Source organism: Castor canadensis, chromosome 11, assembly GCF_047511655.1.
Source record: "Castor canadensis chromosome 11, mCasCan1.hap1v2, whole genome shotgun sequence".
Classification (NCBI taxonomy): domain Eukaryota; kingdom Metazoa; phylum Chordata; class Mammalia; order Rodentia; family Castoridae; genus Castor; species Castor canadensis.
Genome location: NC_133396.1, coordinates 27,329,993 through 27,354,084, shown reverse-complemented (window position 1 = coordinate 27,354,084; position 24,092 = coordinate 27,329,993). Strand labels below are relative to the sequence as shown.

Genomic DNA, 24,092 nt, shown 5'->3' with positions numbered 1-24,092 from the left:
GAGAGGCCTCTGCTGTGATCATCACGACAGGTCCCTGCCCGTCACCTGCATTGGCAGTGCCTTGTCTTGTTACTGGGTGACAATCCACCAGTTCCTCAGGATGAGCAGAGATGGTTCAGTTGAGGAAGGATGGGTGGAGAAAGTCTGTGGTGTTTGTGAGATAAAGAAAGAGAAAAGATTTGCTCCCAAGTGCCCTAGTGACCTTGAAGAAGGATATGAGCCCAGGATTCTCACATAGTAGAGCGCCTGCCTAGCAAGCATGAGGCCCTTAGTTCAAACCCCAGTACTGCCAAAAAAAAAAGAAAAAGGAAAAGGAAAAGTGAAGAATAAATTATGAATAACCGGCAGAGTGAAGGAACCAGAAGGAGTTGTTTACACAGAAACAACTTTAAAGACAAGGGAACCCTTGTCTTTAGGAAATGATCATGAAATTTGATCTCAGTTCATATTCTTGGCCTGTTAATTACTATGTATAAGATCCTGATATGTTCCTGAGAGTTTTTTTGTTTTCTTTTTTATTGGTGACAGTGGGGTTGTGCTCAGGGCCTCAAGCTTGCTAAGCAGGTGTTCTACCACTTGAACCACACCTCCAGCCCTTTTTGCTATAGTTTGCCCAAATTTTTGTAAAGGGCCAGATTCAGACTGTGCTATTCCTACCTCCCTTGTAGCTGGGATTATAGGTGCTGTACCAACATACCTGGTTTGTTGGTTGAGATGGGGTCAAGCTAGCTCTATGCCCAGGCTGACTTCACATCATCACCTTTCTGATCTATACCTCCTGAGTAGCTGTGCTTACAGATGTGGGCCACCGTGCCCAGCTATGTTCCTGAGTCTTGCTGTAACATGGAAATGATACCTATTTCACATGGCTGTTCTAAGGTTGAAATGAGATTAAATTAGTCACATGAGATATTCATATAATGCAAAACATCATAGTCATAGGTATGTACAAACTAAGCATCAGAACCAAGTTTAAAAATCTTTCTTTCTTTCTTTTTTTTTTTGTGTGTGTGTTTTTGGTGGGACTGGGGTTTGAACTGGGGACTTGGCTTCACGCTTGGACAGCAAGCGTTCTACCACTTGAGCCATACCTCCAGTCCATTTTGCTCTGGTTATATCAGAGATGGGGTCTCTCAAGCTATTGACCTGGCTTGGCCTCAAACCTTGATGATCCCGAGCTCAGCCTTCCATGTAGCGAGGATTACAGGCAAGAGTCACTAGTACCGGGCTTGAAATGTATGTCTGATAAAAACGCTCACCTTTAAAACAAGAATAACATGGAACAACTAATTATTTCTTATTCTTACATTCTAGTCAGCAAAAAAGAAAAAAATTTGAACTGAATATGTATTGGGGGTCAAACATTTTGTTAATGACTTGGGGGGAAAATAGAAAAAACAAACACAGAGCTAAAAACACAACCACAGTCTTCAGAGAGCTAGAATGCAGATTTTAAGATGAGTCAATTCTATAGGTAGCTAGCATGTTCTATAATCAGAGAGGGACAAGTGTGAGAGATTTTGTGACTGAGTTGTGGGGACAGAGAATCATAGCCTATTGTTGAAGACCAGATAAACAAATTGCACACATGTGTCTTGTGGATGTGGACCTGAAACAAGTTCCAAGACAGCTTAGTGGGCTGTCACAGGCTCTCTCCTGGGAGCGAATCACCAGAGTATTGTACTAACCCCCATCAGCCTTCGTCTCCACTTAGATGCCATGTGGCTGAGCTGCTCTCCCGATAAAGCCTTGGGCTGCACAATGGGACAGATAACACCAGCCAGCTCATCAATCATCCCAGGGCAGGCCACAGTCTCCCTTCAGCTCTCGTGTTTAGGGTTGCATTATAAGGCACTGGAGGAAGGTGAATGTCCTCCCCATGTGACAGTCGCAATTCTGGCAGGGCTCCATAGCAGAAGTGTAGGTGGACAGCTGTGCCCAGGTCTGCTCCAAACAGCAGCAATGCCTGTCGGGAAGAGGCTGCCTTTGCAGGAACACATTGATGAGGTTGAAAACTGGTGGCCTGGAGACCTGAGGCCACTGCAGTCATGCCAGAAAGACATAGAAACTACTGGAAGAAACAGAAGCCAGGCATGGTGAGTCCTACTTATAATCCCAGCACTTGGGAGGCTAAAGCAGGAGGAAGGAGAGTTGGAGACCAGAGTTGGAGCCTAGGGTATGTAACAAGACCGTGAAAACAACAACAAAAAATAACAAGACCCTGTCTCAGAAAGGAAAGAAATGGAGTTGCTGGCCAGTCTTATTATTATCATTATTATTATTATTATTATTATTATTATTATTTGTGGTACTAGGGTTTGTGATGGGTTTTTTTGAGATACAGTCTCACAAACTATTTGCTTGTGCTGGCTTTGAACCTCAAGCCCCCTGATCTCTACCTCCTGAGGAGCTAAGATTACAGGCGTGAGCCACTGGTAGTCGGTGCTGGCCAGTCTTTAATCAGAGACTCTGAATTTCATTTCTGGCTCCTCTCTGCAAAAGCTGTGTGATATTGAGCAATTCCTTCAACCAACTGTTGTCTCAGTTTCCTTGACTGCAAAATGGTGGTGACATACCAGCTCCCTTCCCCGAGAGACTAGTAAGATGTCACCCTTTGAGAGCTTTGGGTGTTTTGAAGGCCATGGCATATGTATATTAACTCTATATTCAGCACAAACCTTGATGAGGTAGGTACTGCTCTTATTATCACTCCTCCCCCCAAGATGAGATAACGAAGGCCTGGGGGAGCTGAGACTTTTGCAAAGTCACATGCTATTATGAAGTCTGGACTTGAACCTGGGCAGCTGGCCTCTGGAGTCCATGCTTCACTGGATTTTTTTTTCTGTTTGTTTGTTTGCTAGGGCAGTGCTGAGGATTGAGCCCAGCCTGGACCATGCTAGGCAAGTGTTTACCACTGTGCTACATCCTGTAGTCTTTGCTTCAGGCCACTGCACCTTGCCTCTTCTGTCTATAGCAAAATGATTGACACAGACCTGTGTTCATTCCTCTCAGTGTGACTGACATTTCCTGAGTTGTCCCACTCATGATGGGTTTGTAAAACCTGCTAGGGTTTTAATGCAGAAAAGGGAGGAAATGATGATAGTGTTTACTGTGTGCTGAGTGCCTAATATTTGTTTTGGTTTGTTTTTTTTGAGACAAGGTCTTGCTATGTAGCCAGGCTGGCCTCAAACTCTTTATCCTCCTTCCTTGGACTCTTCAGGGGTAGGATTATATGCATGTACCACCATGCCTAATCCTTTTTTTTTTTGATGGTACTGGGTTTGAACTCAGGGTCTCATACTTGCTAAGCAGGTGCTCTACCATTTGAGCCAGGTCCCTAGACCTAGATTCTAATGTCTGTTCTTACAAACAATGCAAGGTGAGGAAGCTGAGACTCAAGAACTAAAATGACTCCTTGTGACCATGGAGCTCAAAAGCTGAAGAACTGATATTTGAATTTGAAACTCATCTGATTCCAAATTTTCCAGCATAGGGCTTCTCAGACTTTAAGAAGCTAGGTAATGTGGCAGCTAGGAGCTGGGCTCCAGAACCTGGGTTCAAAGCCTGTTTCTGCCACTTCCTAGCTGTGTCACCTTAGGCAAGTAACTTTGCCTCTCTGGGCTTTGGTTTGCTCTCTTGTAAACCAGAGATGACGACAGTACCTACCACACAAGGTTATGGTGAGATTAACACAAGGAGAGCATAGAACAGTGGTATATGTTATGTGCTCCATGGTCATTAAAGTGCTCAACTCAAAGCATGTCTTGCTTAGGGGGATATGATACCCAGAAACCAGAAAGATTCACAGGATGGTGCAGGAGCCAAGCAGGAAGCCATCAGGAAAGGAAGCCTGCATGGGGTAGAACGAGGGCCCGGGACAGCCAGACACACAAAGTAGGAATCTTAGTGTTGGTCCCAGAACCAGACAGCAGAAAGCTCGCCTTCTTGGGAGATCCAGAGGTGTGGCAGTGTTGAGAGGAGGCCCAACCAAGCAATCAGCAACGGGGTCTGGTTTGGATTTGGCAGTGGGAATTTATGCCACTAGCCGGGAGTTCTAAGGCAAGACTAATTCCAGGTAGACAGGGTCAGGGAAGAGATCACACTGGCTAATGGGGCTGGAATCAACTAGCTCAAAGAATGAGCAGGCCTGCGGGTTAGAGCAGGGGCTTGGAAACGGGAAAGTCTCATTATGTCTTTGTAGACAGAATCAGGCCAGGACCGCAGGGAGAGTGAGGCATTTGCCTCAGGCTCAAAATTTAAAGGAAGGCCCCAAACTCAATCATCAGGACAGATGATATTATAATGCAATAGTTTTAAACATCTAAATAAATGCAAACAGGGCTGGCAGAATAACGCAAGTGGAAGAGTGCCTGCTTAGCAAGCGTGAGGCCATGAGTTCAAATCCGAGTACCACTAAATAAATGCAAGCAAAGCCATGATAAGCAAATTACCAATAAAAAGAGGATCTCTGTTACTGATTTTTCTTTTTTTTAATTCCTCATGATTTAATAGAGTCAGCTGGGCTCAGAAGACAGTGTCTAGGACACACAGCTGTGGGTGACTTTAACAGTGAGCTTTTTAGACACCGAGGCACAGGCACACCATAAAGTCCCTCAAATTTCACCATTCTTAAAGTCTCAAATGACTACACGCAGGACCCTGAGAACCCTTTCTTAGTCCCAGGCAGCTTGATTGCTGCTCAGATGGGACCAGGAAAGAATGAAATAAGTACCTGAGTATTAGGAGGTGTGAGCTCCTGAAAATGGGGTGCCTGTGAGGGTCCAGAAAAAGTCAGTCTCCAGGTAAGCAGCCAGAGCCCAGATAATATATACATATATATATATATATATATTTTTTTTTTTTTTTTTTTTTTTTTTGCAAAAAGTTAATGTAGTTAAGCTGGACATGATGGCCCAAGCCTGTAATCATAGCACTTGGGAGTCAGAGACAGAAGGATCTCAAGTTTGAGACCAGCCTGGGCTACATAGCAAGACCCTACCTCAAAAACAACAAAATGGAGTCAATGAGTCCAACCACCACCAGCAGGTGGGAAAGGTACATTTAGCAGCAATGACAAAGAAAATTTGAAATGAAGACTCCTACTACCTTGGTGAGGAAGCATGCTCTGTTCATGACAGCAACTAATCTTGTGATATGGTCCTGTCATATGTGGACAGCTTGGGTCAGCTCAGTGCAGGGAGGGTCAAATCAAGACATCAGGCAGATATAAGTGGCAAGAGGTCAGAACAGGGAGGAGATGATTATGGTTTATATAGGTCTAGAACAGGTGTGGCTCAAGTTCATGCTAGCTCATGCCCATTGCTGGTGATGATGATGAAGACGATGTTATTTGGACGTCAGGATCTGGGGTTCAGAAACCAAATTTTTATTTCCTTACAGTAGAACCAGATTGGGATTTGAGACTTATTTAGTATGTTCCCTATAAATCTGGGAGCCAATATTACCAACTTTCTAATTTAGCCAAACAACCAAAACTCCTGTCACTGACCATCACTGTGAATTCATAAAAGAAAAGCCATCTCATCACACAGACTAAGAAGAGGTAGTCATTTAAGTTGGAAATGGAGATCAATGTTACAAAAATCTCATTTGCATCCTTTTTCTCAGTTTGCAGCTAATAGGAAGGTGGTCCTGGAGCAGGGCTGATCTATAGACAGAGTTCAGAATGCCTTTGTGCCCAGGGACTTGGGCCGCCCTTGGGGCTGGGGTGCAAGGAACATAGTGAAGACGCCAAAGCCAGATGCAAGCGTCTGTCCTGGCCCTGAGTGTTTATGCTCACCTAGCCCCACCTCACCTTCCCAAGGCGAGCCCTCTGAAGTCCTGCTTGTGGGTATTTCAGCTCACTCATGCCTTCTCACTTCCTGCCCAACCTGCTGCCACTCCATTCCAGGGCCACCTGGTCCTCCCCCACTCACAGCTCTCTTCTTGCCACTTGGGCCTGGTATCTGAACTTGCTGTCTCCACTTTGATCTTTGGCACTCTTAAGGGCTTTGGCTGCATCCTGCCTTTGGGCCCCTCCTACTCCTTGCCTGTCTTTGAGGGACTACCTTGCCAGATCCCCTTCCTGAACCCTAGCCTTGGCCTCAATTGCCCAGAACCTGCACGGTATGTTAGAGCTCAGCTTAGCCCTGGTGGTCACTGCAGTGTGGACCAGCACTTTTTCCCACACTCTCCTGTTCTGTAGTTGGATTGCAGGGGTCTCTGGTGGACAGGCAGAGAAGGGGAAGCTTGGGTCCTCAGCTGGACCCCATCTGTAGAAGACAATAGGAACTAAATGGATGACTAACTCAGGTCTGCACTGGAGATTGTCTGTTGGGTTTATTTGTGATCTCTCTAAAGCAGAAATATCTCCCATCAGTTTATAATTTTTATGTCCTACCCACCCCAGCTCTCCAAGCACACCACTCTTGAAAACACCAACTGTTGAGGTCCTCGCAATACGGTGGCTGCTTTGTCTGTGTTTCCTGTGTTCAACATACTTGCTAATCAGTTGCCAAACGTGAGCCACTGTGATAGGCAGTGTGAGAGAGGCAAAGACAAATGAGACAGGGCACTGTCCTCAAGGGGATGTCAGCCTCACAAGGCAGAGGACGGATACACCCAAGAACCTAGAAGTAAAGTAGAAAATGCACAGCCTTCAAGAACAGTACGAGAGCTGAGCTATGGGTGGTGATACATCCTTGTAATCCTAGCTACTCAGGAGGTGAAGGTAGGAGGATCAGGATCAGAGGCCAGCCTGGGCAAAAGTGTGAAACCCTATCTGAAAAACAAACTCAAAGCAAAGGGACTGGGAGCGATGCTTACAATGTGGTAGAGTGCCAAGTGTGAGACCCTGGGTTCCACTCCCAGTACCACAAAACAAACAAATAAAAATCAAGCTGGCAGAGTGGCTCAAGTGGTAGAGCGCCTGCCTAGCAAGTATGAGGCCCTGAGTTTAAACCCCAGTATGACCAAAAATAAAAAAAAAAGAATAAAAACAAAAAGCAAAAACCATATGAGGGTGGGCTGAACTGGTCTCTCCTGCAAGTGCTTGGGGGGTGGTTTGGCCACTTTGGGCCACTCAGCTTGGGAAAGAAGTTTGTACACTGGGGTTCCAGTCAGTCCCATTCGGCTTTGAACCTGGTCAGCTGAAGGAGGGTCACCATCTTAACCACTCTGTTTTGTTTTGAGAAGTTCATCCTTCTGAGCCACATTGATGCTGGCTGCTCTTCTCCCTGACCCTCTTCTCATATTCATCCTAAAAAAGTCAAGACCTTCCTGTCCCCACCTCCCGTGGATAAGGTTACCCTACCCTCTGTGTGTCAGTGTCCTTAATTTATTAGTGCTTGTTTTCCACTGCATTGGATTGGACTTGTATTTACTTTACTGAATCCCAAGGTTGTTTAAGCAAAAAGGGAACAAGAAAGAGGAAAACAAATAAAAAAACCCCACTAAACTCTCAAAAAAAGATTTTTTTTTTGGCAGTACTGGTGTTTGAACTCTGAGCCTTGAGCTTGCTAGGTAGGCACTCTACCACTTGTGCCAAGCCCCCGCCCTTTTTGCTTTGGTTATTTTTTGACTAGACTCCCATGTTTATGCATGGGCACCGTGGACCAAGATCCTCCTCTTTATGCTTTCCATGAGCTGGAATGACAGGTGTGTGTCACTGTGCCCATGTTTTTTTATTGGTTGAGATGAGGTCTCACTAACTTTGCCCGGGCTGGACTTGAGCCACAGTTCTCCTGATCTCTGCCACCTAAGTAGCTAGGATTACAGGTGTGAGCCACCACACCTGGTTCAAAAAAAATAGTGTTCAATGAATTGATTTAGTACCGGTGATGGGATTTCCCAGGAAAGTCCAGAGACAGATTGTTGGAGAGACTTCTCAGATCAACCACCTGGATCAGAGACTTCCAAACCCTGCTGTGGTTCACTGTTAAAAGTCACATAGCAGTTAGGTTATGGACACCAAGGGGGTGTCTCAAGAGGCTCCCTGTGTGTCCCTATGATGGCTCACCAAGCATCTCCTCACCGTACTCTGCCTTCTGCTCTGCGCGTCTCCCACAGTAAGGATGTCCCAACTTCTGTGAACTTTTAGTAGTAGAGCCAGCACTTTCTTCCTCCTTGGAAGCTGAATGGAAATGGGACAGCTAGAAGCTGGGGAAAGAATTCTGAACCCAAAGTCCAGAGACCTGAGTCCTGGTCTTGGTTGTACCCCCGATTGGGGCAAATTGCATAATTTATCTGAGATTATATTTTCCTGAGTCAGATAATCTCTCAAGCTCAATGAATCTGTATGTGTTTTAGTTTTAATTGTTTAATTATAAATCAAGTACACATTCACTATGGGAAGAAAAGCAGAGTTGGTACAGAAATATACCACAAAAGGTCCTTCATCTCCAGCCGGCATCAACTCTAGAAATGTCACTGCTGGTTAGGTGAGCGCCCTTCCAGACACTGGCTGAGAAACCCCAAACACACCACTAGGTATGTGGAAACTCACCCCCCACCCCCCCAGTTCCCAAGACAATAGCTATGGAATTCCCGGTCTCCAAAGGCAAGGCTCTGTCTTCTCGACACATCTTATGTTGGGGAAGGGTACCAAAAAGCGTTTACTTATTTATTTACTTTTAAGTGTGTTTACTTCCCTGTCCACTGCCCCCCCCCCGCGCCCACCCCCAGGGGTTAGGAAAAGGTATGGAGCTGACTGTGAGCGCCTCAATCAGCAGTAATCACATCAGTCATTTGCGAAGGATTCAGGTGTACTATTTACTTACACCACAGAAATTGGCGAATGCTATAAACTAGGACCTCCCCCCCACTGCCACCAACCAGTCTACTAGCATTGGGCCCGGTGAAGAATATGCCCTAGAGCTGGGCAGGGTAGTGCCAAACAGTAATTCCAGCACTCAGGAGGCAGAGGCAGGAAGACTGAGCGTTTGAGGCCAGTCTGGGTACACAGCAAGATCTCGTCTCAATAAAACTAAAAGAGTGGGTAGGCATGGTGGTTCGTGCCTGTAATCCCAGCTATTTGGGAAGTTGTCTGAGACTGGCCCTGGGGAAAAGGCAGTATACTCTATCTGAAAACTAAAAGATAAAAAGGTTGGGGTGTGACTCAGGTGGTAGAGCACCTGCTTAGTGAGCATGAGACCCTGAGTTCAAGCCCCAGTACCCCGCTCACCCCCCAAAACAGCAGCCATATCATTTGATGGACTGTGGAGTCACGAGACTGAATTTGTCCGTCCTGTTCTTGCTGGCAGTTAACAGAACCCTGGGAAAGATCTGGAAAGAGATTCTGGCAAGAGTAGAAGCTTCCAGCTCCACTCTGTTTTCCTGAAGTCATCATTTGACCCTTACAGCTTTTAATCTCCCTGGTAGATGGTGACAGTGGTGACCTCTATGAGCCAAGCCTCCTTGTGTTCAGGCTCTTCTCACTTCCTTCAATCTGGACAGGCCTCATGGCTTTTTTTTTTTTTTTTTACCAATAGAATGACAGAAATCACCATGGGCAAATTCTGGAGCTTAGGTCTAAAAGAGTCTTCCATCTTCTGCCTCATAACCTGCAAACCACCCTGCCTAGAAGCTCAGTTGGCTCCTAGAGGATGAAAGGACACCAGAAGAGCTGCCAACTAGCAGCAACCACCAGTGGTGTCAATGAGGCCATGCTGGACACTGACCGCTGGCTTAGGATCCCAGGTGAGACCAACAGAACCGTGCAAGTAGCCTACACACAGCATTGTGGGAAATAACAAATCACTATTTTAAGTAACTGTGTTTTGCTGTGGCTTGTTACATAGCAGTGACTGACTGAAACAACCTCAAAGTCTGGAGGGTATATGGTCAGGCCACCTAGAAATCTGGCTGTCCCTCCTGCTCTTTTTTTTTCACCCATCCTGGGCCCCCTGGGCTGTAAACACATGTCAACTAGAGTTGATAAGGAGGCAGGATTTATGTCATTCTCCCCGCACCCCCAGTCCCCAGGAATGCACCAAAAGAATAAAGCCAAGACTGCCTTTCCCAGGTGAGGAGTGGATGGTGGTGGAATTCAGATAAGGCTGAGCTAGGTGATAATGCAGAAGAAACTTCAAGGAGACTCTGGGGCATATCTAGCCTTCTTTGTAGCCAAACAAAACAAAATAATCCCAGCCCCGAAATATTACTGGAAGAAACAATGAAATAAGGATTACAAAGAGGATAAAATGTTGGGTCACACACATGATGGTCATGCGTTAGACACAGTGGTTACGTGGACAGTAAAGACCTCTTCCAGAGGGCTGAATGTTTCTGTTGCATCCATTTTCCTTACTAGATCATCTGTTACTTGAGAACAGGGATCATAAATGATTGTTTTGGTTTGTTTTTTTCAGTACTGGAGTTTGAACCCAGGGCCTTGTACTTGCTAGACAGGCATTATATCACTTGAGTCATACCACAAACCCTCTTGCTCTTCAGGCAGAGTCTCATGGGTTTTGACCAGGGCCACGCTCTCAACCTTCTTTTCCTTTATTTTTCAGATAGGATATCACGCCTTTTCCCTAGAAGCCAGTCTCAAACCGTGGTCAGACATGCATCCCCATGCCCACACACTGTTTTCGTTTTTTTGAGAGAAGGTCTTGCTGTATACCCAGGCTGGTCTCAAACTGTCAATCTTTCCTGGTTTTTTTGCCCTGATCCTCCTACCTACAGCCTCCTTGCCTAGCTGGGATCACAGGCAAGAGATACCATGCCTGGCTTTTTATTGGTTGAGAGTGGGTCTTGCTAACTTTTGCCCAGGCTGGACCCAAACAGGGATCCTTCCATTTCCTCCTCCCTTGTAGCTAGGATTACAGGCATGCACCAGCATATCTGGCTATGATTCACTTTTATGAGTCTCAAGCCTAGCACAGGGCTTTGCCCAGAGTCAGCACTCAGTAGATGTGATTGAGTTCAGAAGCCCCAATTCCAACCCAAAGAGTAGGATGGGAAGCTTCAAAGCCAATAGGCCCCGCAGTTTGAAACTGTGGAAGGTTTGAAGCTTCAGCAGAGAAGCCAGGAGAACAGGGGTCTGGGACCCTGGAAACCACTGGCCTGACCCAGCGGGTACTTGTCTCCAATCAAGCCACCTCAAGCCAGGAATTAGTGCCTTCCCCTGAAGCACTGGTAACTTCAAGATGAGGCTGAGTCCTGATGCCACCTTGAGCTCTAATCAGAGGCAGACTTTGCCTGGCTTTGGACAAAGTAAAAACAGTGTCCCACACTTGGAGGCCTGGAGTCACGACTTTCAACCCTCCTTTCTAGGGCAAAGGAAACAGTGCAGAAACAGCACTGGGAGGTGGCACAGCACAGACACTGTCAGCAGCTCGGAGGACTTCTCATTCTCACCGCCCCTTCCACTCCTCCCTCTCCAATCTACCCTTGAAATTGGGGGCCTGGCTGCTTCTAGAGCTCCCAGGCAAGTCTCTAGCAAGCATGGTGGCTCTGGAGAGTGTCCTTCTTTTAAGACTGTACTTCTGCTTTCTACACCTGGGGGCAAGGTCAGGGCCAGGAGAAGGGTTCCACTGAGTCCCATCCATACAATTAGTCCTTGACATCCCTTTCCCAATCCAAAGCATTCTGGGTGGCACTGGGAAACTTGGTTTCCTTTCTCCAGAAGGAAGTCAGGAAGAAGAAGCAGACACAGGCAGAGAACGAGAAAGAACCTGCCCTGTTCCCCCAGTGACTACAGAATAAAGTTCAATCCTTTTTTGGTATGCAGAGCCCTTCCCAGGCTGGGCCCACCCCACAATTGCAGCCTTATCTCTGCCTCTCCTGGCTCTGCCCAGCTGACATATGACTGCTGGGAGTCTGAAACAGCTGTTTCCCCTCCCTGCAGGTGAAGCTACCCCCTCCTCAAAAGGTCTCCTTTTGCTTCCCCATGCCCCGGCAGACAGCCTCGTGCTGTCCCCAGCACCATGGGTCTGGTAGAGAGCTGGGCCACTCACCTACTACTCGCTCTGAGCACCTGCAGAACCAGGATCTGTGTTCCTTTTCAAGGATATTGCAGTGAACCACGCAACCCCAGCTCCACCCTGATGAACTTTCAGTTCCACAGTAGAGACAGCCAGTGAGGGTTTCTCTTCCCCTGAAGAGAAAAAGAGTGGGGTTATGAGACGAGGGGTGGTGAGAATGGCAGGCAGAGGGACCAGACTGAGCAAAGGCCCAGAGGTGGGTGGGAGGTTGGGCCAGCACTGGGCTTCTCTGGATGGGGCCAGGGACCAGCTCCTCGCAGGGTCTGTAGACTACAGTGAGATGTGGGCCACATCTTCAGATGAGGATGATCTGAGAGTGGGAGGAGGAGGGAAACGAGTCTGATTTACATATTAAAAGACTCATCCTTGGCAAGATTCACAATGGGTTAACAGTGGGGCAGGAATGAAGACCAGGGAAGACAGGGTGAGGGTGGGGACTTCAAGTGGTCAGGGAAGAGGGGTGCCCAGCCTGGACAGTGGTATGCACGCTAGATTAACAGGCAGGAGGCCAGACTGATGGGCCCAGTAGCAGGAAAGAATAGACACAGAGAGCAAAAGGAGTGCTAGCTGGTGTGAGAAGTGTGTCTGTCTGTCCCACTAGCCTGGGGCCGACTCGGTCTCCTATGCACCTGACCCAGCTGAACATCTTACAAAGAGCAGGTCAGTGGACAAGGCATGTGGAAGGGACAGTCACACACAAGGAACATAACCTCCCAGAGGGACAAACTCTCTGCCACATGTTGTAAATGTTGAATGAAGCCAAACATTCTAGCCAAACTGATAATAGAATTCTTACAAACTGCATCAGAATCAGATCTTCTCCAGGGTAATAAATGAATAGTTTTGGGGAGAGGTTGGGGGTGGGGAGTAGGGGGGCAGAAATGACCCAAACAATGTATGCACATGTGAATAAATGAATAAAAAGAAAATAAAAGAAAAAAAAGAAAGAAAGTAATAGTTTGGGTATGGATCAGGTAAGTGGGGTATGAACATTCTGTTTACATTTTTGTAAGAGATAATAGTTTGGAATAAAGGAAGTTTTTGGGAACAAACGCTATGCAAACCCCAAACATAAAGATTATATATACATGCAAATTATATAAAATAAATATTTATATATATTGCTACTTTTAATTGCAAAAGTAAATGCTCATTGTGAGAAATTCAAGTAAAAAATATATAAAGAATGGAGTCAAAGCCAGATATGATGGTACATACCTGTAATTCCAGCACTTGGGAGGCTGGGACAGGAGGACTGCTTAAGCTCAAGAGTTCAAGACCAGCCTGCCCAACATAGTGAGACCCTGTGTCAATAAAAAAGAAAAGGCTGAAAGGTGTAACTCAAGTGGTAGAGCGTGCCTAGCAAGTGTGAAGCCCTGAGTTCAAACCGCAGTTTGGCCAAAAAAAAAAAAAGAATGGTGTCAAAAGGGAAGTGCCCTTCCCCACCCCTCCCCCACCACCCCTCTCCAGATGTTAGCAGTGGTTCCCATATCATGAAATATGTCTTCCACCTTGCAAAAAGATGAACTCATTCCCTGGTTTTCTGCAGCTTTCTTGTCTTCCCAGCATGTTATAGCCACAAGGAAGCAGGATTTAGGGGCATGGTAAAGGATTTAGAGACTCCATGGTCAAATGGTTGGAGTTCAAGTCCCAGGTCTGCCATTTAGCAGCTGTGTGATGTGTCTTAGATGAGTGACTGGGTCCCAACCCTCTATAAAATGGCACTCCTTGTGGATCTTCCCCATAGGGCTTTTGTGAGGGTTGATAGATGAAGAGCCGGGAGAGCAATGCCAGAGCACACTGTCTTCCCCTCAGTATGGCCTATGTTGTCTCAGCAGCAGCTACAAAGTGTGAGATGTATCAAAATCACTCAGTCACCCTTTATTGATGGATATTTAAGCTGCTCCCGATTCCTTTGCATTCTAAATGGTTCTGAATTAAGTGTCTTGAAAGATGTTTCTTTCTGCACACAAGTGGGCATTTTTATGTTCACTACAACATGTGACCATTGCCACTTCCACCCTCACACAAAACTAATTTGAATTCCTGTTGAAGAGCCCTTCTTACACTCTTACCAGCACTCGAAGTTTTCACTAAGTGAAACTCGAAGTTTTCATTAAGCAAAGTCCCCCTCATTGCTTTGGCTTGTGCTTCCAAGGCTTCCAATGAACATGAGTAACATGTTATTAACAAGTTACTACTTTTTCACCAATGGGTTGATTTCTTTTTATTTATTTATATACTTAAAACTCATGTAGAAATGGCTAGATGCTCCGGGCTTGTTTATTTATTTTGTGGAGATGGGATCTCGCTATGGTAGCCCAGGATGGTTTTGAACTCCTGGCCTCAAGCTTACTTGATTTCATGTTCCTGTTATTGGTTTCCAGTGGGGTTATATATCGCTCAGTTGCTGATTTGTGCCAGTTCTTCACATACTACAGATATGAAGCTTTTGCTCTTCACTTAAGTTGCACATCATCTCCCAGTTGACCATTTATCTTTTGATATCGTGTATGGTTTCCTTAGTTGTAGCAAAGATTTAAATGCTTATCTGTTAATCTGTTATTAACAGAGAAGTCTGTTTAGCTGTAAAATATCTGTTCATCTCTTCTTTGGTGTTTAGGACTGAGGTCTTCCTTCAAAAGGGCTACTCTAACTCAAGAGTCATTTTTAAAACATTAATACATTTATTTCATCTTGATTTGTATACTTTAAGGATGTGCTGATATTTAAACCACCTGGCATTTTTGTGTGTTTCCTCAACACCATCGTCCCCCATGAATTGTAACTGCCATGCTTGTTGTAAAATAAGTACCTACTTATACAGGCTATATCTTAGGAACCTCTATTCTGTTCCTCCCCCATTTGGCTATCCTACAGCAATGCCGTGCTGTTGGTATTAGATCTTTGCTATCTTTGCTGTGTATTTTGATGTTTGACAAGATGATCCTCCCTTTATTCTCCCATTTCAAAATGTTCTTGTTATTTTTTTTCTTGGTTATTCTTGAACATTTACCTCTCCAGATGAATTTTAGAATCAACATATCTGTAAAATATCCTGCTGGCACATTGTTAGGAATTAATTTGAGAGAAGAGTATATCTTTTTAATACTGGAGCTTTTCATCCAGGAATATAAGCTGTTTCTTCATATGTTCAGTGTTTGAATGTTCTCCAGAAACATTTTATAATGTCTTCATAATAAGTTTTGTATATTTTTCAATGAAGTGTTTCTAAGTTCCTTATAGTTTTATTATTAATATACATGGTAACTTTTTTTCTGCTTCCTAATTTATTATTGCAGTTGCAAAGGAAAGCTACTGACTTTGTATAAGTTCAATTTCTAACTTACCACCTTATTCTTTTATAAGCTATTGGTCTTGGAAGCTCTAGGTAAATAATCCTATCATCTGTAAAAAATGTCATCTTATCTCTTCACATGCTGATGTATACCTCTTTTTTTGTGGGACTAGGATTTGAACTCAGGGCTTCATACTTGCAAAGCAGGTGATCTACAGCTTGAACCACACTTTCAGTCCATTTTGGTGTGGTTATTTTGGAAATAGGTCTTGTGAACTATTTGTCCAGGCTGGCCTTGAACGTTGATCCTCTCCATTTTAGCTTCCCAAGTAGCCAGGATTACAAGAGTGAGCCATTGGTGCCCAGCTTGATGTATACCTCTTATTTCTTTTTCTTTTCTTATTATAGTGGCTAGGTATTCCAACAATGGTATCAGCTATGTGTAGAAATGCATCTGCTACTTCCCCATGAACTATAACATTTGCTATAGGTTTCTGACAGATAGTTTATCAAGTTAAGGATGTCTTTTTCTCTACCTCACTTAAATTTATGTGGGCGTGGGTGTGGGTGTGGGTGTGTGCAAGCCCTGGAGGACTGAACCCAGGGCCTCACACATGCTAGGCATATGTTCTACCACTGAGCTCTACCTCAGTCTGTTTATTTATTTTTAATCATGAAAAGGTATTGGATTTTATAAAATACTTCCTCTTTCTTTTTCTTTTTGCAATCAGGGCAATCACGTTCCTTCTCTTTGCTTTATTAACGTAATGAATTACATTAGCAGAAATCCTGACGCTGAGCCATGCTTGCACCACTCTAATACACTGGTTCAGTTGCTGGTACTCCTCTTAGGATTTTAAAATCCTAAACACATTAGGCCCACGGTTCCTTTTATTTGTTGCGCTATCCTTGTCTACTTGGTTTCAGTGTTATGCCATCTTCAAAAAGATGAGCGTATGGGCGAGGGGTATGACTTAAGTGGTACTGCATCTGAGTTCAAAACCCAGTATGGGCTGCAGGAGTGGCCCAAGTGGTATTGTGCCTGCCTAGCAAGTGTGAGGACCTGAGTTCAAACCCCAGTACTGCGTAGGAAAAAAAAAAAAAAGCATTTGTAAGATCTTTATGCTTCTGTAAGCTCTGAAGTTTCAAATAATAGGCATTTTTCTGGCAGAGCTAACCATAAAATCTCCTTGGCCTTTTTATCACTTCTGTGGAAGAACATTTCTCCGTTTGTTTCCATTCTTGGTGGTCTTTTTAGCCTTGGTGCTATTTCTACCACGGTGCTATTTCTACCACATAAACCATGTCTCCATTTGGAATTTTGTTTTTATTTCATCGAGTTCTACTTTATCTTTTTTTTTTTTTTTTTTTTGGTGGTGGTCCTGGGTATTGAACTCAGGGCCTGTGTTTGCTAGGCAGGTGCTCTAATACTTGAGCCACTCCATCAGACCTTCTTTATTTTCTCTTCTCATGTTGATATAGACCTCTTATTTCTTTTTCTTTTCTTATATTTTATTTAGTTAAATCTATTTCCCTTCTCACTTTTAGGACCCTGAATTAATGCTTAACTTAGTTTCAGTTTTGGGGTTTTTTTTCCTTGTTCTATGTTAAGTTTTTGAGACAGGGTCTCACTATGTAGCCCAGGCTGGTCTCAAATACTTGATCCTTTTGTCTCAACTGGGATCACAGGTGTGCTCCATCACACCTGGCTCATTCTCTCCTTTTTTCTTTCTTTTTTTGTGTTATGGGATGTGAGCTCAGGACTTCACACTTGCAAGGCCTGGGCCACATCTCCAGCCCAAGTGCCCCGCATTTCACTCCTGGAATTTCTGAGTCAATGATAGTGAATCTCTTGGTGTTCTCTCAGAAACAACGATTTGGTTGTAGACTCCAAAAGCCACTGACCATGTGATATCACTGGTGACTGCTTAAGTGCCACCCAAATGATAACACTTAACAGGTTAACAAAACAGTACATATTGGGAAAGTCACATTGGGATAGAAACAAGTGAAAAGCAGAATGCTGGATTTCATGAGACTGAAAACTCAGTTCACCAAAATACTTTCTTAGAGGGGAGGGCAGTTTTTTAAGACATTGTCTCCATATTAGCCCAGGTTGGCCTTGAACTCACAAATCTCCTGTCTCAGTCTCCCAAGTACTGGGATTATAGGTGTACACCACCACACCCAGCTTCACCCAAATACTTATTAAGCATTCTGTGAACAGCAGAGACACAGGGAGCATACTGGTCTGCTCTTGTAGCCATCCATGTCTCTTGGAGTGACAGGACATACATCTCTGCAATATAGGAATGTTTAAAAAAGACCAAGCATGGTAGTATGCAGCTATAACCCCAGTACTTGAGAGGCTCAAGCAGAAGGATCACAAGTTTGAGGCCAGTCTGGGCTACATACATAGCAAGACCCTCCCTGTCTCAAACACCAAAACCCAAACAAAAATAACCACAACAAAAAAGGCAGGAGCACATACATTCATGCCAAGGTGACATCCATCCGGGGGATGCAGAGCGGGGGGTTGGAGATTGATATTGCCTCTGGAAACTTTACCCCAACTGGCTTTAGACAGAAAGGACCTGATTATTGGCCCGTGGGTCTCCATTGTTCTTAGGCACTTCCGGTTCTCCCAGCCTCACCTTCTCTTTCCGCTGCTGCCACTGTGAGAAGGATGTACAGCCTCTGTGCACAACTCACTGTGTCTTTTGCCATCTGCCTGGGGACCCCCCCACCACCAGGTGCCAAGATGCAAGGCCTTGCTGGCTTCCACTATGCGAGACCTAGAAATGTGGGGAAGTTAATGTCCTGACATGAGTCCTTGACCCGTAGGAGGTGGAACCAGAAGGACCAATTCTTCTCCTTTCTTTCACAGCAGCTGTCCTGGGATACACTTTATAGGGCTTCTCTGGGAACTATCCCACGGGATCAGCTGACTACTGAGCAGCAGCTGGCTCAATGATGCAACCTTTAATTGCTTCTCCCTCCACTGTTTGCCTTTCTGTCCCTTGCTCCTGCTCCCTGGGATTTCACTCCCTGTAAAAGTGGTGACACTAAGCCCTTTGCCTCAGGCTCTGCCTGTTTAGGAAGTTAGGTTAAGATTTTCTGGAGTTAGAAGTCCCAGGAGGGGCAATGCAGTGGCCAGAGGGGTGAGGCCAGAGTTTGATCTGGCTTCATGTTTTGCCTGGGTTTGCTGCATTCCCTGACAGGCTCTCTCTCCCTCTGTACCAAGATGGCCCCGGAAGCCAACAATGATACCTCCAGGTTTGTATTTCATGAGAAAGAGCCCCAATACTTGTAAGAGAAGTTCCAGAATGAGAGTTACTGGCTCTGATTAGCCTAATGAGGTCAGTGACCATCCCTGAGCCCATCACAGTAGTCAAGACAATGCCGGGGTCTAGTTGACTTTGCCTTGGCGTGGAGTCCCAGGGGAAGCACTTGGGTGGAGAGTGGCAGAGAGACTGACCCTCAAACAAAACCCAGGACTGCTGTAGGAAAGGGGAACAGGCATCGCCTAAGCTAATGACCTATACCCACCAACGACGGGAAAAGTAGTTAGCCAAAACCAATCCTCCTGGAATATGGGAAGTTTTAGGCTTTGCAGAAACCAAAAACTTTTACGTATACTCTGTCATAGAATTGTCTCTTTTTCTTCTGTACCCAGGAGGGTAGAAATATTGGTCTCCAGGCAAGATCTGTTTCCTCCCTAAAATCCAACAAGTATTCTTCATCCTCAGAATAACCAAATAATTGAAGAATATTCTGCTGAGTGATAAAACTAAGTCTAGCAATTGAACAATCAGTGACAGAGCAGTTCCTGGATGGTGCCAAGTGCTGTTCTAGGCTCTGGGGGTTCAGAGCTAAATAAAATATGTTCCAAGCAGAATTCTGACAATGTCGTTTCCCTGCTGAAAAATCACTCAACATCTTCTGATCCATTAAAGGAAAAATTCTGAATTACCTAATCCAAGGTTCTCAGCAAGCTGGCTTCTGCCCACTGCCCAGTGTCCTCTCTAGAACCTCACCTCCGAATGCTATGCACCAGCCACTCTAGACCACTTTCCCTTGTCAAACAGTCTGTCTTCTTTTGTTGGATTAAGCAATGACATCTCAAAGCCATCAACCAGTCAATATTGATTGATTGCAAAGCACACTAAAACTCACGTGCAAAGATACAAAAAAACTGTAAGACGTGGTCCCTGTTCTAAAAAGGCTTGAAATTCAGTATGGCAGTCAAGACACAAATACATGGAAAATTAGACAAACTGAGAACTAATAATCTAAAACACCAATGCCTGAGATTGAGAGGCAATGTGAAGATAGAAATAACCAAGCTGGGGACACTGTATATGACAGAAGAGAGTGATAATAACACTTCTTTGTAGTTATAAGCAATAGCACATATTTTCTTACTTGAGTTGAATCAAATGGAACTTGAGTTTTTGCCAGATATAAGAAGCAAAGAAGAAAGAGGAGGAAGAGGAAGAGGAGGGGAAAGGGAGAAAAATGAAGGAGGGAAGGAGGAAGACAGGAATAAAATATTACCATCTATGTAGGGCTTGACAATTCACAAAGCATTTTCACAGGCCTTACCTCATTTGATTCACACACAACTTCAAGGGTAATTATTGCTTCTATTTATTACTCAAGGGCTGAGTCTCAGAGCAGCCCTACCCAGCTAATATCTGGCAGAGCAAAGCTCTGACATAAATCTTCTAATTTCAAGTTCATAATTTCTCTGCTATGCTCCACTGTGGCTGAGACAGTGAGAATGTGTGCATGTCGGGACATCACATGTAGATACAAAAGTATGCAAGTTTTTAAAAGTCAAAAGAGTATTTCAAGTCATTACTGGTAAACAGCTTGAAATGTGATTTAAAAAAAAAGGTCAAAGAGAAAAAGGCCTGAGTAAAAATCATTACAACTATTTTGTTTGGACTTTAAAAAAATAAAACAAAAAACCCACATTCATTGGGTTGGGTTTGGGTGTGCATGTGTATAATCCCAGCTAGCTACTTGGCAGGTGGAGACAGGAGGATAGAGGTGAGGCTGGCCTGGGCAAAGGAGTCCCCATCTGAAAAACAAACTAAAAACAAAAGGACTGAGGACTGGGAGGTGTGGCTTTGGTGGTAGAGCACTTGCCTAGCACCCGCAAGACTGAGTTTAATACTCCATGCCAAATTTTAAAAAAGAAAAAAGAAAGAAACCGAGGCTCCATGTACCCAAATATCATGTTCAAAATGTTTGAGCAAATTCAAGATCATGTTCAGTCACATATTTAGTTTTCAATATGTAAGATGCACATACAAATCGAAGAGAAAAACACGAAGAACCCTAATAGAAACGTGAAGAAGGTGAATGGACTGAAAAAACTCATACCAACAGTAACATAAAGAGTTGATACAGGGCTGGCAGAGTGGCTCAAGTGATACAGCACCTGCCTCACAAGCATGAAGCCCCAAGTTCAAACTCCAGTACTGCAAAAAAAAAAAAGCTACATGTATGTGAAAACACATTTACCCTACATATAATCAGAGAAATGTAAACTAAAACACCTATTACATATTCCAAGAATTGAAAAAAAAATTATTTAGTAGGCAATAGTGGCTAAGAATGTATTGATACTGAAACAAGCTTATACTGGAAATGAAATAGTACAATCTTTCTGGAAAATTGATCAACATTGTGTGTTAACAGCCTCTAAAAATCATCCCTTCTCAAGCTGGGGATGTAGCTCAGTGGGAGACTGATTGCCTAGTGGGCTCCCTGCTCTGAGTTCCATCCTCAGCACTGTAGGAAGAAAGAAAGAGGGGGAAGGAAAAGGAGAGGGAGAGGGAGCGGTGAAGAGAGGGAGAGACAGAGAAAGAGGAGAGAGGGAGAGAGAGAGAAAAAAAGGAAAGGAAGGAAGAAAGGGAGGGAGCAAGGAAGAAAGAAAGGGAGAGAGAAAGAAAGGGAGAAAGAAAGGAAGGAAGGAAGGAAGGGAGAGAAGAAGGAAAGTTCCCTACATAATCTATGCCAAGGAAATAATCAGAGATGTAGTCAACATTTGTTAAATATGCTTGTTTTTAATACGAAAGAGTTTCAACAACTTACCCATCTAGCAGTGGTTGAATAAGTTATTGCAAATCCATAGAATAGACTATAGTATTCAGTCATTAAATGATGACAAATGCTTACTGTTAGGGGAAAATAAGAATAGTGTAATGTCAAGTGAACTATAGGATACAAAACTGTGTATGTCATCGAAACTCATATGGAAAGAAACAGATCAGGTGCTCACCATGGTTATCACTGTGTGGCCAGATTAAAGATGACTACTATTTTCTTCTTTATTCTTGTCTGTGTGCTCCAAATTTTCTATAATGAGCATTTCCAGTTTTATGATGAGAAAGACCTTATATTTTACACTAGAAAAAAAATTTTTTACTTTGATCTTTTGAGAATCTAGTTCAGGGTTCCTTAAAAGATGCTAAATTGGTGTCTTTTTCTGGGCATAGTTTCAGTTGCAAGTCATAGAACACTTAATGTGGTTTAAAACATGAATCAGACATAGGCAGTTACTAGCCTTGGTCAGATTAACTTGCATTTTTTTCATGCTTATAAGAAGGCTGCTGGAGCTCCTTCCCTCAGATCCATGTTCCAGGCAGAAATAAGGTGAAAGTGCCCCAGTGGCAATTTTTTTTTTAAATGACCCAAATTCTTTGACATTTTCTCTTGAGAGGTAAAGGTTATGTTCTCTCCCCTTCAATCTGGCTTATGATTAGTTCAACCAATAGAGTATGACAGAAGTGGTGTGTTGTGACTTCTGAGGCTGGGTCACACAGCTTCCACATGGCTCTTTCTGAATATTCACTCTCCAGAAACTGCCTCTTGGGAGCCACCTGCCATGCTGTGAGGAGCCCTGGCCCTAGGGGAATGCAGAGAGCAGTGATAAAACTGCCAACAGTGTCAGCTGAGCCTGGCCTGAGTCTTCCCAGCCCAGGTGCTACAGGTGAGCATGAAAGTCTCCAGCCCCGCCCTGTTCCACTCAGCAATGGTGGACCACATGTGGTTATTTGAAGTTAAAGTTAATTAAATCGGAGTCACATTAAAAATCCAGTTCTTCAGACACACTGACCGCATTTCAAGTGCTGGGTAGCCCACATACTGTGGCCAGCATATTGGACTGCACAGAAAAATGTCACCCATTTTCCATGTTTGGAGGAAGTTCTATTACACAGATCTGTTCCAGATGATTCTTAAGGATTTGAGTCTTCCCAGCTGAGGTCCACGACACTGTGGAGCAGAGATAAGCCACACATCCCCAGTGGCCCATCCAAACTCCTTACCTACAAGGGTCACCAGCACTATACAATGGGCGTTTTATACAGTGATAAATGGCCTGGGATAGCCTGTGCAGTTACAAACCCCTTTGACAAGAACAGCAAATCTTTCTACAAATCCATCCCAGTTGACTTCTGTTTATGTGTCATGGGTAGAACAAGGTCACAATGCCATCCCTACTGCAATGAAGTCTGGAAGAGCACCCACTTAGCTCTTCTAGCCTCTGTAGGGGATGGGGATGGGGATGGGACATGGGAACGAGGGAGCTCACAACAGTGTCTGCCACAATTCCTTGTGTATATATAAAAACTATCTTCTATTTCAGTGAGCAGAGCTGGATAATAACATATGGGACCCAAGCTTTAAATGTAGTTCAAGTACTCTTAATAGCATTTGCTCACAGAGAACTTTAAATAAATGTTCTTTGTACTTAGAACGTCGTGGGCACTGTTTTGCTCCTAGAATCAGCACTGTAATCTCTTGCTGAAATCAAAATCTTCATCCTTGGCTCAAGGAAAATAATTTCAAGATTTGGACCTTGGTTCTCTGTGATAGTAGGGAGTGAGCTAGGTAAAAGGAGACATTCTCTGTTGGGTCCAAGTGGCTTCAGAGGAATTGCTGCCTCCAAAGATAAATAGGTTTGCTCAACATTATCTAGTTATCTTTTAATTACGTGTGTCTCTGTGCCAGTCTGTTCTGGAGAACTTGTCTGCAAACTCGGGGAGAAGCCACAGGAAACCACACTGAGGTTTCCTCAGACACAAGTGCATAGCCTTCCTTTGACAAATGGTTACAACTGGTTTACTTGGTTTGTAAGAAGTCAGTGTTTACTTTGTAATTTTTATTAATTTAAAATTGTGTACCCTGTGGTTTGTGTTGCATGACTGTCTAAAAAGAATAATAAGAACATTATATTTATATGTTCCCTTATTTTCAAATAAAGGTGAAAGGTCGATTCTCTAGACGTCAATAAGCCTTCATTGAATACACACTTCGTGATGACCATTTTCCTCTGTCCCACCTCAGTTTACAAGGAAGCAGAGTAAGAATTAGAAAATTTCGGAAGGATCTCTCAAAAATCAAGATAAGGTGTGGTGTGTGTGTGACTGAAGAAATTATTAAGGACACTTTCAAGAGCTATATTTTACAAAGAATTATCTCTCCCCCTCCCTTGATCTCTCTCATGCCTCCTGTGTAGCTGGGATGACAGGTTCATGCCAACACGCTTAGCATTTTTATTTACTGAGATGGAATCGCCATAACTTTTTGCTAGGGGTGGCCTGGAACCTCAATTCCCCCAATGTCCACCTCCCGAGCAGCTGGGATGACAGGCGTGACAGTTTTCCTCTTTGTTGTAAGCCATCACTGCAAGATGCTTTTGTTTCAAAAGGCTCTGGGGTTTCCAGTGACCACTGTTTGCTCAGAAAGAGGAATCGCTCTTGACTGCATGCTACCTGGAGCCTCGTATCAAG

General features: G+C 44.2%; 1 long non-coding RNA gene across 1 annotated transcript; it reads left to right on the top strand.

Annotated features, from left to right (window-relative positions):
- The first annotated feature begins 1,034 nt into the window (after nucleotides 1–1,034).
- On the top strand, nucleotides 1,035–23,557 carry LOC141413758 (uncharacterized). Its single transcript, XR_012438634.1, has 3 exons — nucleotides 1,035–2,096; nucleotides 9,489–9,696; nucleotides 22,158–23,557. It is a non-coding gene; the product is annotated as an uncharacterized lncRNA (long non-coding RNA).
- The last annotated feature ends 535 nt before the right edge of the window (nucleotides 23,558–24,092 follow it).